Source organism: Drosophila takahashii, chromosome 2L (genome assembly GCF_030179915.1).
Source record: "Drosophila takahashii strain IR98-3 E-12201 chromosome 2L, DtakHiC1v2, whole genome shotgun sequence".
NCBI classification, from domain to species: domain Eukaryota; kingdom Metazoa; phylum Arthropoda; class Insecta; order Diptera; family Drosophilidae; genus Drosophila; species Drosophila takahashii.
This window is the reverse complement of record NC_091678.1, coordinates 33,160,056-33,179,293: the sequence shown is the minus strand read 5'-3', so window position 1 is coordinate 33,179,293 and position 19,238 is coordinate 33,160,056. Positions and strand designations below refer to the sequence as shown.

General features: G+C 39.1%; 1 protein-coding gene across 3 annotated transcripts in view; it reads left to right on the top strand.

Annotated features, from left to right (window-relative positions):
• l(2)41Ab (lethal (2) 41Ab) overlaps window positions 1–19,238 on the top strand; it is a 344,790-nt gene that overhangs the window by 67,115 nt on the left and 258,437 nt on the right. The gene's annotated exons all lie outside the window — the stretch shown is intronic.

Here is a 19,238-nt window from a genome sequence, read left to right as displayed (position 1 = left end):
AAATGTTTTGATGCAAAGTTGTTCCCCAATCAAAATTATTAATAACAGCAAAAAAAAAATTTCAAAATATTTTTCCTTGTATTTTTTATGATTTTTTGAATGGAGACATCTTAGTAAAATTTTGTATGAAAAGAAAGAAAAAGCGGCTAAAATAGCTATTTTCAAAAAATCATAAAAAATACAAGGAAAAATATTTTGAAATTTTGTTTTTTGCAGTTATTATTAATTTTGATTGGGGAACAACTTTGCATCAAAACATTTTTGTTTTAAATTTTTTTTTGTTGAAAATTTTGTTTTTAAAAAAAATTGTCTAATTTGCTCACTTTTCAAAGGGTGCTTAATGGGTTAAGAACATTTTTTATAGGTACCAAAATGTTTATATTATAAGTTCAAAATATGAGTACAGTTAACATTCAAATTTGAGAAAATACTTTTGACTAGGTTTGTATATCTTTCAGAGGCGCACAGTGGCGCCTTGGGCCAAAAACCGTGCAATAAATCAAATTTTCAATTTTTGCCTAGAAAGATGTAAATGCGTTCACTGAGAGAAACATACATGTTTACTCGCATAGGATGCCTTGACTTTTGGAAAATTTGACAACATTTAGGAGTATGTATATGATTAAATGAAAAGTGCGGTTTTATTCGTTTAATAAATCCAATGCAAAATAAAGAAATAATAATAATAATAATAACACAGGTCGACAAAATCAAGACTTTTTCTTGGCCCAAGAATAAACGCTACAAAACCTGAAAGAATTATAGCTGTAGATTACTACCTCTTCCTTGGAAACTTTCCAACACGTCGAAGTTTTTAGAAATCCGTGGTCAAAGTTCCAAATTTTCGATTTTTAGGCACTTTTTGCGGCTTAATAGTAAAAAAAAATTTCGTAGCCCAGAGCCACAATTTAGAGGAACTGGTACCTTGAACCTTTAACTTCAAGAGTGTCCAATCACAAAGCTGGGCGACCTCTATTTCTTTAGCTACAATCGATTTTACAGAAGTAATTTTTGTCACTTTTTTTCATCTATAGTTAGCCTGATATTTTCCTTGTTGAACTGAGACCCGTACACATACATTACATTAAAAATATCAGGCTACTATAGATGAAAAAAAGTTACAAAAAGTACTTCAGTAAAATCCATTGTAGCTAATGAAGTAGAGGACGCCCAACTTTGTGATTGGGCAATCTTGAAATTAAAGGTTCAAAGTACCTTTTCCGATAAATTTTGGCTCTGGGCTACGAAGGATTTTCTAGCTATTAAGCCGCAAAAAGTGCCTAAAAATCGAAAATTTGGAACTTTGACCACGGATTTCTCAAAACTTCGACGTGATGGAAAGTTTCCAAGTATGAGGTAGTTCTCTACAGCTAAAATCCTTTCAGGTCTGGTAGCTTTTATTCTTAGGCTTTTTTTTTGTCGACCAGTGTAATGGATTTTCAACTTTGGCGTCGAGTCCCAAAGACATGGGCAATGGTTCACAATGGGTTCACAACGCTTCCTTCTCCCTGTTACACACTTTTGCACGAGTATAATATAACCTTTTATTCTACGAGTAACGGGTATTATTAATGAGAAATAATAGGAAATTTAACATTAGGAATGGTCGGCAAGGGTATATAAGCTTAAGCTGGCCGAGGCTTGCATCCTTTCTGGTTAGTTACTATTCTCCTCGGCTAGAACTTCCTACGAAAGGTCGAATGTTGCGTAGACTACTCAGTTTCGTCAATTTGTATAAATACCCTTGCAAAATAAATCAAGTAATAAGATGGCACAACAGATTCGGACATTTGAATTTCGAAAGTTTAAAATCCATGATTCAAAAAGAATTGGTGTGGTATACGCTGAGTAACCGGGAGCACGATTGACTTTGTTTGCGAAACGTGCGCGAAAAGCAAGATATGCGTGAAGCAATTCCCAAAGATGGCGGAAAATCGTTTGAGTAAAGTGTTGGGACTGATCCATACAGACGTGTGTCGTATGATCACAGTTTTTAAAGGTGAAGCGCGGTATTTTGTTACATTCATAGACGACAAGATGCGTTATGTATCCTGCATGTGTACACTTGAATTGACAAACAAGTCAATTTTTTGGAAAAAGAGTGAGTGAGTTCAAGTGAGTTAACTTGGATGACTTGTTTTACTTGATCACTCGTAAAAAAAAACAAGTGATACAAGCACAGAATAAAAGTGAGTGGGAGTAATAAAATTACTAAGCAAATTATTTATGTGATTCGAAATTATTTTATATATATTTATTATATATTAAATCACTTGTTTTTCCTTATGAAAAAATCAAATGAAAACAAGAAAGGAAGTTAACTTCGGCCAGCCGAAGTTTATATACCCTTGCAGGTATGCCTACTTAACATGTTGTTTTTACATTATCAAAAATCAAAACGCCTACTTTCTTCAAAGGTACAATAGTTTTTGTATTATTTTTTTGATTATTCCTATGGAAGCCATAAGATATAGTGGTCCGATCCGGCTAGTTCCGACATATGTACTACCTGCAATAGAAAGAAGACTTTTGGGAAAGTTTCATCGCGATAGCTTTAAAACTGAGGGACTAGTTCGCATAGAAACGGACAGACGGACAGACTGACAGACGGACATGGCTAGATGGACTCGGCTATTGATGCTGATCAAGAATATATAGGGGAGTGTAGGGTAAGGTGACGAACGATTCGTTTTTTGAATGTAACTTTTGTAAAAATCAATATTTTTCAAAAGTGTAAACGCAGAAAGTTGCTTACATCTACTGAGCATATCCCTGTAAAATTCGAAATTCGAAATTCCAATGCAGCTAAATCCCACAGCGTTTGGCGTGAACCCTACTTTTTTTGCACTTTCAAAAGTTGTAGGGTAATGTGACGAACGATTTGTTATTTAATGTAACTTCTCCAAAAATCAATATTTTTTTAAAGTGTAAAAGCAGAATGTTGCTTACATTTACTGAGCATATTTCTAAAAAAAATTTGGATTCGAAATTTCAACGTAGCCAAATGCCACAGCGTTTGGTGTAAACCATCCTTTTTACAAACAAAAAAATACATTTTTTTATATATTATTCACGGAAAGGTTATTTTCGATACGGAAAAGAAAAAAGTAATAAGATAATACCAAAACTTACAAAAAAAAAATGGTCAAAGTGCAAATTTTTTTTTAAATTAAATTAAACTGACCTCACTATTAAAAACAACAATAAAACTGCAGCAGTAAATGTTATCTGGTATTATTATATTTTTTTTTACAAATAATCAACGATAACAATTAAAATTCTTGAATAAAAAAAGTTCGTCACAATACCCTACAAAAAGTTCGTCACGATACCCTACAAGGTAGACTTGGAGGAAAAACGGTGTCACTCTCAAACGGCGCAAAAGAAAAAAACGCGAGGTACCAAAAACTGTTGATAAAGATCTCATGTATACGTGCATATATTTGCCTGATTTTATTTTCCATTCATCTTTGCTCTGGCACTGCTGAAACACAAGTAAATTGAATGGGTTTGCTAGTTTGCGCACCACATTTTTAGCGAAAATTACCTCACGAACAAATTACGGGACTTCTTATTAATATTACTGTAAATACATTGTCGACACGATAAGGGGAGACGACTACATTTATTTGGAATTTTTGTCGTGACGTCATATATGAGATTCGACGAGTTCGTCACATTACCCTACTCGTCAAATTACCCTACACTCCCCTATACTTTATGTGGTCGGAAATGTCTTCTTCACTGCGTTGCAATCATCTAACTGAAATTATAATACCCTCTGCAAGGGTATAAAAAGTGATCCAAGTTAACTGATTTTAAAAATTAACTTTCAAGTACTCATGCAGGACTCTAGTGTATATATACATAGGCATATATGCCTAAAACAAAGGACCAAGATTTTGAGAAATTCAAAGAATTTATGTTGTTGGCTGAGAGGCAAACTTAGCAGCAGATTAAAGCTTTACGGAGCGATAATGGTAGAGAGTACTTTAATGGCGCATTCGAAAACTTCCTGGTAAACAATGTGATTAAGAGGCAGCTCACCGTTCCCCACACTCCACACCAAAACGGAGTTGCTGAGCGTGCCAATCGGACGCTAGTGGAAATGGCAAGGACCATGATGGTTCACGCTAATACGAACGAGTATCTGATGGAGAGTTCAGAGTTCAAAGCACACCATGAATCCGCTTGCCTCTGAGACCTCCGAGAAATTGGCCAGTTTCAGCATTTTTCGAACTTTGAGGTCCTCGTGCTAAAAACTTTTTGGAAAACCCAGTTTAATTTGGGGACTCGTAACGAATTCAAAAATATAGCATCCATCGAGGTAAATTTGAAAGGCATTCATTTTGTTGCACAGTGTAATTGATCTACCTTTAGTATTTGAGGCAGGGAGTCGGCGTGGCTGAGGCTTACTTAAAAACCGGCAAAGTCAAAATTTATGAACAAATCCATTTTATTCCGACAAAAAAATGTTGAAAAGTTTTTTTTTGCTTTGGTTTTATTTTAATGCATAATTTTTAAAATGTTGTCAAATTTTAAATAAGTGAAGGCATCCTACACTCAAAAAAATTTTTTTCCTAAATTTTAGAAAATCGCCATAAAATGAAATTTTTTCTTAATTTTAGAAAATTTTCTGAATTTTAGAAATTGTTTTCTTGAATCTAGGAAAAAAGACCATAAAAACAGAATTTTATGAAAAACCTTTCTAAAATTTAGAAAAACGATTTTTTTTCTTAAATCAATGGTGTTTTTTCCTAGTTTGCTCTCCAAAAGTTTTTTTAAATTAATGGCGATTTCGCCATTAAATTAGGAAAAAATGTACTTCAGCCCTTCCTAGAATCTAGAAAGTCGTGTTGCGTTGTTGTTTTGGAAATGCAGTCTCTCGCGAGAGAGTTGCTTGTGTTGCGCTGCATTTTGAAACCTTGTGCTCAGTTTTGGATGAGCATTCAAAGTAATAAGTTTGTGTTGAGCCTATTTAAGAAAGTTAAAGTGCGATCCCTCTAAGAGGCAATTAATAGGTAAGCAATTTAAATAAATTTAAATATAAATTTGGTAAGTGTGTGAAAATTTATGGTAAGCAAAGGGCATACTATTGCAGGCCGCAAATACCATCCTTCTCTAATATTAATTTTTATTTTCGATTGCAGGAATAATTTTAATTTCAGGTATTGTTGATAATTTGGCAGTAAGTAAGTAAATTTTAATAATAGGTAATATATTAAATACCTACTTAATATTAATATTAATAATATTTTATCTTTTTTGTTTTCTTTTCTCTTTTTTGTTTAGGAAATATTTATAATGTCATTTTTATCTTTTTTTGTTTTGCTTTCTCTTTTTTCTTTAGGAAATATTTATTATCTTATTTTTATCTTTTTTGTTTTGTTTTCCTTTTCGTTTAGGAAAAATTAATAATTTTCTGTTCATCTGTTTTATTTTCTTTTCTCTTTCTTGTTTAGGAAATAAAATAGTAAAACAAATATTTAAGCATTTTATTTAAATAAAGAAAATTTTATGAAAATAAAAAAAGTCCTTTCTTATTTTAAGAAAAAAATTCTATTTTCAAGAAAAGTACTTTCTGGACTTAAGGAAATTTTTCGCAATTTTATGGCAATTTTTCTTGATTTTAGAAAAGTATTTCTGCTTTTCAGAAATTTTTTTCTAAATTTTAGAAAATTCCTTTCTAAAAAATACGGTAAATCGCCATCGACTGAAATTCATGGCGAATTTCTTGATTTAATGGCGATTTCGGGCTGTTTTTTTTTTGAGTGTATAGAATCCGAGTAAACATGTATGTTTCTCTATGTATGTTCGTAAGGAATTTTTCACTCACGTCACAAGATATTTGTGCAAAATAACTTAAACTAAAATCCAAAAAAATTTTTAATTAAATCTAAGGTTCTGCGAATGGTCTTAAAGTTTCCAAAAAGATTACCCATACGGCACGTAAGCCAGTATGAGTTTTGGGTTGGCAAATCTTTTCCTATTTCTAGATTTGTCAAATATTTGATTTCATTCATAATCGTTAACAAAATGGAGAGCCCTTTTTTTGGTTGAAAAGCTGAATTTAAATGTTGATGAAGAAGAAACTTTGGCGTCAAAGAGGACCGTACTGTCCTCTTTGGTCTACAGGATAGTTTTTCTGAAGCAAGCCTTATCTGAAAGTGCTCAGCTTGTTGCAAAAATGCAAAAATGGGAGAGCAAAGAAATTCAAGTATGTCCTTTGAATCACATTAAAGGGCTAATTTTGCGGGTACATAAAGAATATTTGAATATTACAAAAAATATTAGCCGTACGGAAACTTTACCGCAGCAGGTTAAATTTATTTGAAATTTCTTTGGATACAGTATTCAGTATCAAACACGCAATGGACAATGCCGAAGTTTCAGAGGCAGAAAAAGAAGTCTTAGATATGGCTTCGCTTGCGTTTTTTGACAAGGAAATTCCAGCAATTGAAAAATCGGTAATGGTTAAAGGCTTGCAAAATGAAGAGAACTCGTGTGAAGAAAAGAATTATAATTTAAAAATCAGCGATGTCCTACAGTTTCTCGGTAATATTATATGAGTCAAAATCTGCCAAGTGGGCCACCCCTGTTCCGAAGGTCCGATTTTCATCGAACTTTTTTACTTTTCCGGTTCACAACGAAAATATAAGAACTTCATTTGAACGGTTTTGCGAAATTTTGAGTTTTACCGGAGTTATAGGGGTCAAAACATGGCATTTTTGACACTTTTTCGAAAAAGTTGCACTCAGTCATCAATTCATAACTTCGGAACGGTATGAGATATCTTTATGATGTGTTCACTAATCGCTCAAGAATTATTATGGCATTCCATAAAAAAATGTAAAAAAAAATCAAAAATTTTTTTTCTTAAAAATAAATCAACATTTTTTTTTAGTTTTTATTTTTTTCAGTGTTCTTCACCAGCTATGGAGTTTAAAACCATTTGAAAATGAAGTTTGATTCATTACGAAAAAGATCCAAAAAAAAAAGAGTGGCCCGGCCAAAGGTTTTTCGCAATATCGATTTGAAGAAGGGCGCACAGCGGATTCCCATATAAAACGACAAAAAGTGCCTCATTGACAGCTGCAGTCGGCTGACGCTACGCGCCCAACGGCATGTGTTGACCAGCCAATTTTCACGAGCAAGCCGTTTTTGTATGGAAAACCGCTGTGCGCCCTTCTTCAAATCGATATTGCGAAAAACCTTTGGCCGGGCCACTCTTTTTTTTTTTTGGATCTTTTTCGTAATGAATCAAACTTCATTTTCAAATGGTTTTAAACTCCATAGCTGGTAAAGAACACTGAAAAAAATAAAAACTAAAAAAAATTGTTGATTTATTTTTAAGAAAAAAAATTTTTGATTTTTTTTTACATTTTTTTATGCAAAGCCATAATAATTCTTGAGCGATTAGTGAAAACATCATAAAGATATCTCATACCGTTCCGAAGTTATGAATTAATGACTGAGTGCAACTTTTTCGAAAAAGTGTCAAAAATGCCATGTTTTGACCCCTATAACTCCGGTAAAACTCAAAATTTCGCAAAACCGTTCAAATGAAGTTCTTATATTTTCGTTGTGAACCGGAAAAGTAAAAAAGTTCGATGAAAATCGGACCTTCGGAACAGGGGTGGCCCACTTGGCAGATTTTGACTCATATTTAAAACAATAATATAATATTTTAATGTTTTCCCCTCAGAAAAAAGAATGTACTCATTCATTTCCAAGAAAAGTATTAATTTCTTCCATGGTAGGGGCCTTTCAAGTACGCCTCCCACGGAATGGCTTAACAAGACGATTATAAAACAAACCTCAAAACAATAAATTCCTTATGGAACAAACACAATGCGTTTTTTAATGCGTTGAGCACCTCAGAAAAACATATCCCAATTTCGAACAATTTTGACGACTAACACGGCTTAATAAGAAAAGACAGACGGACAGGGCTTGATCGGGAGCGATCGTCCAAGTGTAGAAGAGTGTGGTGCTCCTTTCCACACTTCTGGCAGCAATTCCCACTGCGGCACGAGTCCTGGGCATGATCGTGGGCCAAGCAATTAAAGCAGTATTTATGTTTATGTACTTCATGGATCCTTTTCTGGGCGCCAAGTCGTAGAAAACGGTGGCATTTCCGTAGCGGATGGATTTTTTGGCAGACTCGGCATTGGTAGGATTTAATACCTCGGGAACGTCTGTCATCCAAGCGGGATATGGAACCCAATAATCGGAAGAATTATCTGTAGGATAGACCCTTGTAATCGGGTCGGGATCGGAAATTCGTTTAATCCCATGAACGTTGGAAACACGCGCTGAGAAAGACGAAATTCTGTATGGGATTGAGGCTGACACTGGCCCTGGAGGTTTGGATGGAATCGAAGTAATTGTCGAATTGTTGCTTGGATGCAACAGCGTATGATGCCGACTTTGGCAAGTAAAGCAACTGTGAGCGCTAATGCAATCCTGCAATTTATGTCTGCTTGCAAAACAATTGGATGTAGGCTGAACGATCATTTACCCGCATTTGGAGAAAGCGTGGACATATACGCACGGGGTGTTTTTCTTTTAAACACAGATCGCAGCCTTTGGGTATTGGAAGTACTCTCGTGGTGAAGGACTTTATATTTGGAAGCTCTGCTAATCGAGCTGGGACTTTGGACGGAACTTGGAGTGAACTAGCAGACTGGATGCTATCGACGGCCTCTAGTGTTCGGTGGCGCTCAGTCAAAAAAGAATCTAGCTCTAGCCAAGTGGGAATTTCGGCTTTATTTTGAATGGATTGCTCCCATAATGAGAGCGTGAGCGTGGTAGCTTTGTGGAGCAAATGTAGACTAGAATAGGGTCCCAATTCTCAATTTGAATGCCGGTTAGTTCTAAGGCAGTTAAACATCCTTGAATCGTGTGTTGAAGTTCCTTTAAGGCTGCTGAAAAGGTCCCGGAAAGTCGGCCAGCGAAGATAATCGCCTGAGAAAATCTCCGTATCGATCGGAGGAAGCTGACAGCCAAACGAAATGTAGTCTTGGGGAGACGATGCTGGAGGTTGAGATGATTTGGGGGAGCCCTGTTGTATTTGCTCGAGGATCTGAGCAGCAAATCTTTCGTATATGGAATACGTTTCGTTATATTTCGCCTTCAGGATGGATTTGGTGTCTGCGGCGCTGTCCCCCGCAGCCACAATGCACTCGGAGCATGTGTCATATGCATCATTCACCTTTTGCCATAAGGAAGTGACATGCTCGCGACGGATTTTAGATGCGGATAACGTTGGTGTGGGTGCACCCGGAAAGTTTAAAGTGGCTTCAAAATGGCTCAGAGTGTCAGCTGTGACAATAAATTTATTTAGGGCGGATTTTGCTTGAGAAGCCATTACGGACAGGAGTTTAAAATTTATTGCGAAATCGTTTACACGGAAATTATTGTGAATTGGAATTTAGGAACCAATTGAAAGTCCGTCGGGATATACGGTCACACTGTATTGTGTGGAGGAAACTGTATGGCGATTTGAAATAATTTCGAAAATAAGTATTTAAGTGTATGCACAAAATAAATAATTATTAAATTATGCAAAGGGAAAATATGGTCACACTGGTGCACGGATAGGGAAAAAAAAAATTAATTGTTTAACAATATTAAAATTCGGATTTATGGTCGTTTTTTTTATAATTATTGTAGGCACTTGACCCACTGTGCGCTGCCGAATACTTGGAGAGTACGTACCCAGCGGGAATGTGAGAAGTTGGTTTTTGTGTTCTTGAAATCCTGTTCCTTTTTGCAGGCGGCGGTGTAGGGATAGATAATTTCTGAGCGCTAAATGAGGGTGGGTTTCTGAGTAGCATCAATATCAAGCCATTTATGCGCTGTGTGATTTCTGTGGCACTACGATTATAATATTTTTTAACAAAAAAATCACCAACTTATAATATTCAAAAATCCTATGATTTTCACCAAAACCAAAAGACTTGTTTCTCACATTTAGTTTTAATTGTTAGTAATTTTAAAAGTCGTAGAAAAAATATTAATAATTGTTAATCAAAAAAATTAAACTATATAACATTATTATCATAATGTCTATAATGATAATATTAATTTATTTTACTCAACATTTTTCAAATAATAATAAGGATGAATGTGGGATTCAACCAAATTATAGAGAAAAGCCACGGTAAGACGATTAAAATATTTGATCACATTTATCAAGGAATTACATTAAATTACAAAGAAAACTATTGTTGTTTTTTTTTTATTTTTAAACATTTTTTGTGAAATAAAATAATTTGATCGTCAGATCGTGGCCTAAGCCATTTTTAAGTGTTGTTAAAAAATAAAAATTCGTGTTGGTAGTATTAATAACACGAAAAATGCCTAATATACCTATAATATACGTAACCTTTAATGATTACGGTCCCTGAAAAGTATTGTTTAAATATTTATTCGGCGCCAAAGTGTGACCCAACTTTACAACGAAATTTACCCCACATTTATCTGCATTTTGTATGGTATTATCAAGAATATAATGCAGGGTCACATCATTTTTAAATTTGTTGGGAAAAGTGAAAAAAAGTGAAAATAGTTAATTTTAATCTAAAAAACAATAAAAGGGTGAGTGTTAAAATGAATTTTTTCTTTTTATAACCTTTATTTCAGCGTTATAAAGGTTAGTATCACAGATATTTTCGCCATTAATAAATATACGCCTCCGGATGCTATCTTCAACACAAATTCTGCATTTCAGTGACACTTGAAATGTTTTTAATCTTTACCAGTGGTAAATGGTGTGAGGTGTTCATTAAATGGTTGTATAAATAGTACTTCAGTACTAACTTAGTTGTTTAACTTAATCAAAATATTACATTTATTTCAGCCAGGCCGACTGAGACTTCTTGGGACCAGAAGTGTTGCGCCTGCGTTTGTCATATTTTATTTTTTCTTCTCATAGTTTTTGATATAGATACCCGACATAAAACAACTGAACAGAGGGTAAATGATCGGCCATGGCAAACCAGGCATAATTTCTGGAGAGATCCTTTAATTTTGTGCGGAGACCAAATAATGGTAATTACTCTTATTATTATTCCTGGTCTTACATTCATATCTAAATTATGTTTGATATTTTCAGAAGACAGACAAGAAATGGATATCTAAGTACTGCATTCGGCCAAGCAAAACCCAGGAATGCTTCAGGCATTAAAAATTTGTAGTTCCAATGCTTCGATTGTAAATATTATTAATAAATACACAAACAAATATTACAAAAAACATGATTTTTATTGTGGAAAATCAGATACTGCACAGCAGTGCAAAACCAAAACTGCGAGGGTCTGGAAAAACCAAAACTGGGAGGGTGTAGAAAAACAGATATTGCAAGTGGAGGAAAACCATAACTGGGTACGTGTGGAAAATCTATAATGCGGGAAGTCGAAAAACCAGTGGATTTTGTCCTGCATTCTTCTGCCAGAGATCCAGATAGAAACCTCATTTCCCCCTTACTTTTTGTGTCACCCCCGTGTATTTTGAAAGCAGAGATGGAAGAAATGTAAGGGGTGAATGAGGTTTAGTCCCTTCCGCTTCTATGGAGAAACCTCTTGAAAATATGTTATTTTCCAGAGGAATTTTCCCGGTGGGTAGCTGTGTGTATGTATGTATATGGCTAGCTAACAGCTGGATACTGTAAGTCACCGATTGAGGGAGTTCTGGAGACTTATTGCGAATAGCGGAATAGCTTTGAAATGCAAAATATGTTTGCGGGATTTTATTAAAACAATTAGCTCAAAAATGTATGTAGATGAAGTGGACTGTATTTTGGAATATAAATGTAAAAATATATGCACGCAACAGGAAACACAGTAAAATCACAAAAGCTGCCAATTTCGGCGGATCACTTTGATTTTGAAATATTCACTGTGGCTGGACTATATATTTTTTACACACGGAAAAATGTAGTTTATTGACCACGAAAACATATAGGGTCTTGGATTTGATTTATAAATCCATAGTAGTATAAGTAAACTTTATTAGAATATTTATGTGAATATATACGCGCAGCTGGAACACAGTAAAAAAATCGTAAACTTTTACTGTGGCTGGGTAATATTTTACAAACACTTCGTGTTTTTAGGCATATATATTTATTTGTAACTTTAATAAATTATCACTGCGGATTTGCAAACTTTTGGATAGCAACGAAATTATTTGGAGTGTACGGAAGTTGGGCACAAAGGAATTGCGATATATTGGAATATATATATTAAATGCCGTTGCGTCGGATTAAATCTATTTTGGATTTAGACAAGAAATCATACAACAAGTTGAACGAAATGGGGTTCGAACAACTGGCTGTATGACCGGCAAATAATAGGAATTGGAAAGCACTTATCTGCTGCTAAACGCTGGTCGGAAATATCCGGTCGATGGATCAAATGTTGGGGCGGCGGCTTGATCGTAGAACTGCTGAAGTCCCAGAGAAAACAACGGGTGCGATCCGCGTAGAGATTGCGTATTGAAAAAACACGGGAAAAACTTTTCGGGGTATTGCGCGACGTGCGGCTGTTTATTATTACACTTGTAAATTAGAACTAACTACAAAAATCTAAGCTTAGTGGCTCCAGAGTGGAGCGGAGACTTGGGGGAGAGTTGGAGAGGGAGAGCGAAGGGCAGTGCGAGCGACCGAGATGTGGAGATCTAGAGAAAACTGCCGCTCGACACTGCACTATGGGGCATTTGACCTGTTTTGTTGGCATTAATTAATAATTTCAAAACAAAGCGACTTTTTTGAGTTTGGTTTTTTAAAATATGTTTATAATAATTAAATACATTTTTTTGAGCAAACATTAAATACTAAAATAAAGTTATTCAAAAAAAAAATTTTTTTTTTTTAAACCTACAAAAAAAAAATTTTTCTTTTATGGTTTCTAATAATGAAGAAACATATTAAAGCAAACAAAAAAACATTTTTTTTGAAAACTTTCTTCTTTGAAGAGATATTGACTTTTTCCTGTAAAATCCGACATTTTTGTATGCCAAATACTGGATATGCCTTATAAAAAAATATTTTCCATGAAAATAAGACGCGGAATGTTTTTAAATCAAATATATTGTTATGGCGAAGACTTTTGCATTAAATTTATTTAACATTTCATCTTACAAAACAAGAAGAAGACAAATAAAGTGTTAGTTTGAACATTTTTGGCAGTGCCGTAAAAATTGAATTTCTCTTAAAGTCGCAAAAAGTGCACATTAAGACTGGATGTCCCGAATCGAGAATTGACCCCCCTTTAATATGATTCAACCCACAGGCTCAACAAATTTCAACATTTCTTCTAATCTCTATTCAAAGTTGAACTTTCTTTTTCCAAACCTTTAAGAGAGACTACTTGGTATATGAAGCCATTGCTACAAATACACTCACGAAATAAGCATCACAGTACCACCGTTATATCATATAGCTGCCATTAAAATCGATGGATTTTCTTATTGTTTAAAAGGTAGGCTTTGAAAAATTTATTTTACAATCTGAAACAATAAGAAAATCCATCGATTTCTATGGCAGCTATATGATAGAACGGTGGCAGCATTATGACATTAACATATGTGCATAAAGTCATGCACCTGAAGCAGCCAACGCCACGTAGCCTGGAAGTGGTGGAGCCAACGGCAATAGCATGCCCCGAGGAAGCCCTAGCTGGCAACAGGCTATGCCTAGAAGCATGAAGCCCCAACGCAGCGCCAAGCAAGCCCATTCGAACCCCACCGCGAAGCCCAGAAGCCAGCGACCAGATGCCATTCTAATCAAATGTAGCGAAGGATCCTACGCAGATTTGCTGAGGTTGGTAAACTCGGAGCCATTCCTCTAGGGCCTCAAGCATAAGGTGCAAGGCAGCAGAAGGACAGCGAGTGGAGAACTACTACTCAGGATGCAGAAGCCCCTGGATCCGTCCACGCAGCAGCCATCCAAACTGCCATTTCCGGCAAAGCCGAGGTGGCTGTCATGCAGGAGACGGTCCAAGTGGAAATCCTCGACTTGGACAAGATGACCAGCGGCGAGGAGGTCCTGCAATCCATATACGCAGAAGAAGAAAGCAACATTCCTGGCGAGGCTGCTCCACGAATGCGAAAGGCCTATGGTGGAACGCAAACCGCGACCGTCAACCTTAGATTAGAAGGATCCTGCAAAAGTGCAAAATCAGGATTGGATGTGTCGTCTGCCGGATAAGGGAGAAGATCGAGCCAAGGCGATGCTATAAATGCAAGTGGTTCGGGCACACCTCCGCCAGATGCCGAGTCTCGGATGGAGTCGCCAAATCCGCGCAGGAAGCGTGCTACGGATGTGGTAAAATAGGCCACAAACACATCAAGTGCACCCGAAGTATTCCAAAATGCATCCTTTCCTCCAAAGGAGGCAAATCAGGGAGATCGACCAGCGAGTCGATATTGCGATCATTAGCGAGCCGTACAAGGCAAACTCAGAAGGTGTCTGGCCACAGAGCACGGATACAGGCGCAGCCATATGAAGTTGTGGGCAGCACCTGGGACACATGTCACAAAGGGCGTCTAGGCCTGGCTACGCTAGGGCGAAAATCCTGGGGGTAACCTTATACAGTTGCTATATAGCCCCGAGCGTACATGTAGACGACTTCAGGAACATAGTGCACGAAATCGCCCAGGACTCGCGCGGAAGATCTCCTGTCCTAATTGCAGGCGACTTTAACGCATGGTCTACTGCAGCGGTCGGCACACTCATACAATTACATTTTGTTTTATATTTGTGTGAGTAAATTGTACGGGGCGGCTAAACAGTGTGTGTGCGCAGACCGCTGTTCTACAGTATACGTGGAGGCAGCGCTCGAGCAGAATAATTTCCTATGCTCACTTAATAGGACGCTGCCGACCGCTGGTCTACTGCATGGGGCAGTGATAAAACGACGCCGCGAGGAACCATACTCCTCAACGCCATGGCTCCGCTACTTTACGAAGTGATCAGGTGCACCTTTAGCAAGGCTGGTCAGGAGTCAATCATCGACCTGGCCTTCGCTAGCTCCGAGCTGGCCAGAAACTGCGCCTGGAGAGTCACGGACCTATACACGGAGACGGCGAACAGCTCCCCCGCTCCAACTAGCCAGCAAACTCTCTACAGAGTTCACACCCTGAACGTCGATGTGCTCTTATCACGCATGGACCATCTCAGATGGCGCCGAGAAGGTAGCGGCCAGGGTTAAATCTTCGTGCGATGCGGCGATGGAAACGGCCTCGAGAGGTGGAAATGCAAGGCGACCGGTCCCATGGTGGAAGGGGCAGATGCCAGAGATGCAGAGGTCGCCCTACACAGGAAGCAAGCGAAATACACTGTAGAGCGATGAAAAAGGCACTGAAGGAAGCCATAAAAGCTAGCAAAGCCAGGTGCTTTCAGAAAGTGTGCGATGCGGCAGACTCCGATCCTTTTGGATCTGCTTACAGGCAGCCGACCCCAACTTATCCGGTACAGCTAGCCACAATAGTGTCTACCCTGTTCCCGCTCAGACTCCACTCGTACCACCTCACGTGAACACAGGATAAACGGTGCTAACTAGCGAAGCGGAAGTCCTGGGTGCCCTGGCCACCATGAAAAAAACCAAAGCCATTGGTCCAGATGGAATTCACAACGCCGTACAGATGTACAATAAGTACCTCTGCGAACGCGTTTTCCCCACGAGCTGGAAGCGGCAAAAACTCGTGCTTATTCCGAAACCAGGGAAGCAGAACGAGGACCCATCTTCATACAGACCCCTATGTATGCTAAATACAATAGGCAAAATCTTCGTACGCATCATCTGCAACAAACTGGAGAAGGAGCTCGAAGAACGAACCGCTCCGTCCGACCACCAGCACGGCTTCCGGAAGAAGCGTAGCACTGTCGATGCCATTCGAGAGGTGACACAACTGGCTGCAAACGCCATAGAAGGAGAAAGGTGGCGGGGTGGCGCAAAAAGGTACCTACTGATCTGCACCCTGGACATAAAAAACGCCTTTAATTCGGCCAACTGGGAACTTGTGCTCCGCGCTTCAGCGCAAAGGGATTTCGGAGTACCTGACGCAGTTGATAGCCGACTATTTCCGGGATCGCGTACTAATTTACAGCTCCGATGCTGGAGTACACGAACACCAGGTGACCGGAGGCGTACCCCAAGGCTCGGTACTGGGACCCATCCTTTGGAACGTCATGTACGACGGAATACTTAGGTTGACGTTTCCCGATGGCTACACGTTAGTGGGATTTGCTGACGACATAGCGTTGGTCACGGTGGCAAAAAAGCTAGACGACCTAGCGGACGTTTGCAGCCGGTCTATCGATATGCTGGCAACGGGCTTACACTAGCGGAGCATGAAACCGTGCGGTGCTCATAAGCAGCAGAAAAGTCGTCGAGAAGGTACGCCGAGCCGGCGAAGCAACAATCGAGTCCATCCCAGCGATCAAGTACCTCGGGCTCCTGATCGACCACATGCTGACATACCGCGCCTATATGGGCCGATGCAGCGAAGCGCCAAACATACATCAGACAATGCAAGGCAGTCTATCGACGATGCGCGGATCTCATGCTGCTTCTGCACAGTGTCCGAGGAAGCCGCCCTAGTGGTAGCGGGAACAATTCCGATAGACCTTCTAGCGGCAGAACGAAGGACAGGAGTCTCGGGTGACAGGATTCAGCGGACCAGGACTGTCGAACTTTGGCAGGAAAGATAAGACACCGCGAGAACCGGACGATGGACGCACAAGCTGATCTCTAATATAGCTCCCTGGCTAAACAGGAGGCATGGGCAGCTGGATTTTTACACGGCGCAGATGATAAAGGGGCACGGTTGCTTTAAGAAGTATATGTGGCGGTTTAAGCACGAACGTGACCCCTATTGCGACGTTTGCGGCAACACCACCAGCGAGGACGCGGAGCATGCTCTCTTTGTATGCCCCTCTATGGAAGAGATCGAGCAGTTGCGGAAGCGGCGACGAATTGTCCGATAACGGCGGACAATGCTATTGAGTGCATGCTGGACAGCGCAACCAAATGGGTCGCTGTTGCCCATATGGCTGCAAAAAATAAAACTCAAGGTCCAATTTCTTTGAATTCAACATGTTTGCTTTTAAAAGCGGTTTGCAAATATACTAAGTAGACCACGCAAATCGCATTAAAAAACTTTTAATTGTATACAATTACCGACCGTCAGCCGTCGGGTACACAGGGGGACCAACGGGGGACTCGTCCTTCGTCGTAACTGTGTGCACCGATGGTAGTGGGACTACACTCTCCCCGTGAGGGCGGCTGGAAGCAGGTCCATAGTCTAGCTATGAATATGGAAGCTGACGAATCGTAGTCGTGTCAAGCGATCCGTGCGCACTGACTTTCAGGCTTGCAGCTAAGGGGTATATCTAGCTGTGTTTTAACGGAGCCTTCCCAGGGCCAGGCAACCCTGGGTCGGAAGTGGCCTTGCCGTGGCTTTGGGGCGGAGTCACGGTCGCTTTTTCATAGAGCCCCAACAACCCTCAGGCCCGCCGCGCTTGCCTGGTCGAGCAACGCGGGCGATTATGTAATGAAAATTAAACCTAACACCGTAGCTTCGGACCTCACGGGGGAGGTTAAACCCCAAACCTATTCCGCTACCATCGAGGAAGGGCCGCGAACACCCAGCCAGGGTGTTCCGGCTCCGATGGGAACGGAAGGGGCTGCTAAGACCAGCATTCCACTAGACACCAAGAACATCGTCCCACACAACAGCGGAACCCAGCCAGGTACCAGCAAGGCAGCCACTGTTACGCATCAGCAGCGCAAGGCCAAGGTCAGTCGGGTTCGTTTTATTCTCGGCAAGATTGCCAAGAATGAGGCAGAGGGCAAGACTGACCAGCGCGATGCGGAGGACAAGACTCGATGCATTGACTTGAAGGAATACATGAGGACGTGCCCGGAGGCCACTCAAGCCAACACAAAAAGGGACCGCTCGCACGAGAAGTTCAGCGACGTAGCCAGAGACAGCCTCGCGATGGCACTGGCGGACGACCTGCACGACGACGGACGCCTGCTGTCGGAAAAGTGGGAGGAGATCGAGGTCAAGGTGGCCGACATGATAGCTGAAAGGCTATCAGCCGTGCCAAACGGTCCGATCCCCTCCTTCGATTCGTCGGACATGGTCAGGGGCCACCGGGTGATCAAGATGGCGGAATGCATAGCCAAGATTGGAGATGCATGGGACGGCCTTAGTATTAGGCTGGTCCACGCCAGGGTGATTCCAAGGAGGCCGCGGGCTCGCATTTGGTTGCCAAAGGAGCAGAATGAAGAAGGAAAGGTGCTGTCGCTGCTGAGGGCTCAGAACCCAGAAAAAGGTCCGAATTTAACATTTTGAACTTTAAAAATCTTTAAAAAAAACTGCCATCATTAGGCTAAGGCTTTTTTTATCTAGGGCTCAAGCACTAACAGAATTTGCAATCAATTGCTGTGTGTATTATGCACATATATTAATATCATAATTTTACCACCGTCCCTTCTTATAGCTGCCATAGAAATCGATGGCAAAAATTTTTTGTTTCAGATTGTAATTTTAATTTTTCAAAGCCTTCTTAACAATAAGAAAATCCATCGATTTGTATGGCAGCTATATGAAGGAACGGTGGAAAAATTCTGATATTAATATATGTGCATAATATCAGTGAGTAATTGAGTTGTGCAAAATTTCAGCTTAAACATATAAGAATTGTACTCATTGGAAATATAAATAGGGTGTTTCTAAATTCGCATAAAAAATTATATATCTTGGAAATGATGAAAAGGAACAAAAATGTTTCTTCGGATAAATTAAGTTGGTTATGAAATGGACAATCTTGGATAGTTAAGTTTCTTTTATAGGATGAAGAAGACTTTTAAAACCGCGATAAAAATTTCAAATAATTAAAATTCATACTTATTGGACAAAAAAAATTTAAGAAAACTATTTTCTAACTCACATAACATAACTACACATTTAAAAACGTGTAAAGTTGCACGTTGTTCTTCTCAGCCGTTCTCGAGATATACTAATTTGAAGTTTGAGAACATTTTTTACGTTCTTAACTTCAAAAATTTATAGCGCCCCTAAATGGACACCAACAATTTAAAAAAAAAATCACAGTACCCGAGTTTGAAGAAATTCTTACCCATCTATTCAATTCCGAAAAGAGAAATAAAATAAGTTAACCACTCTGGAGAAAATCAAAACGAAAGTGTAAATTATTGTTAATT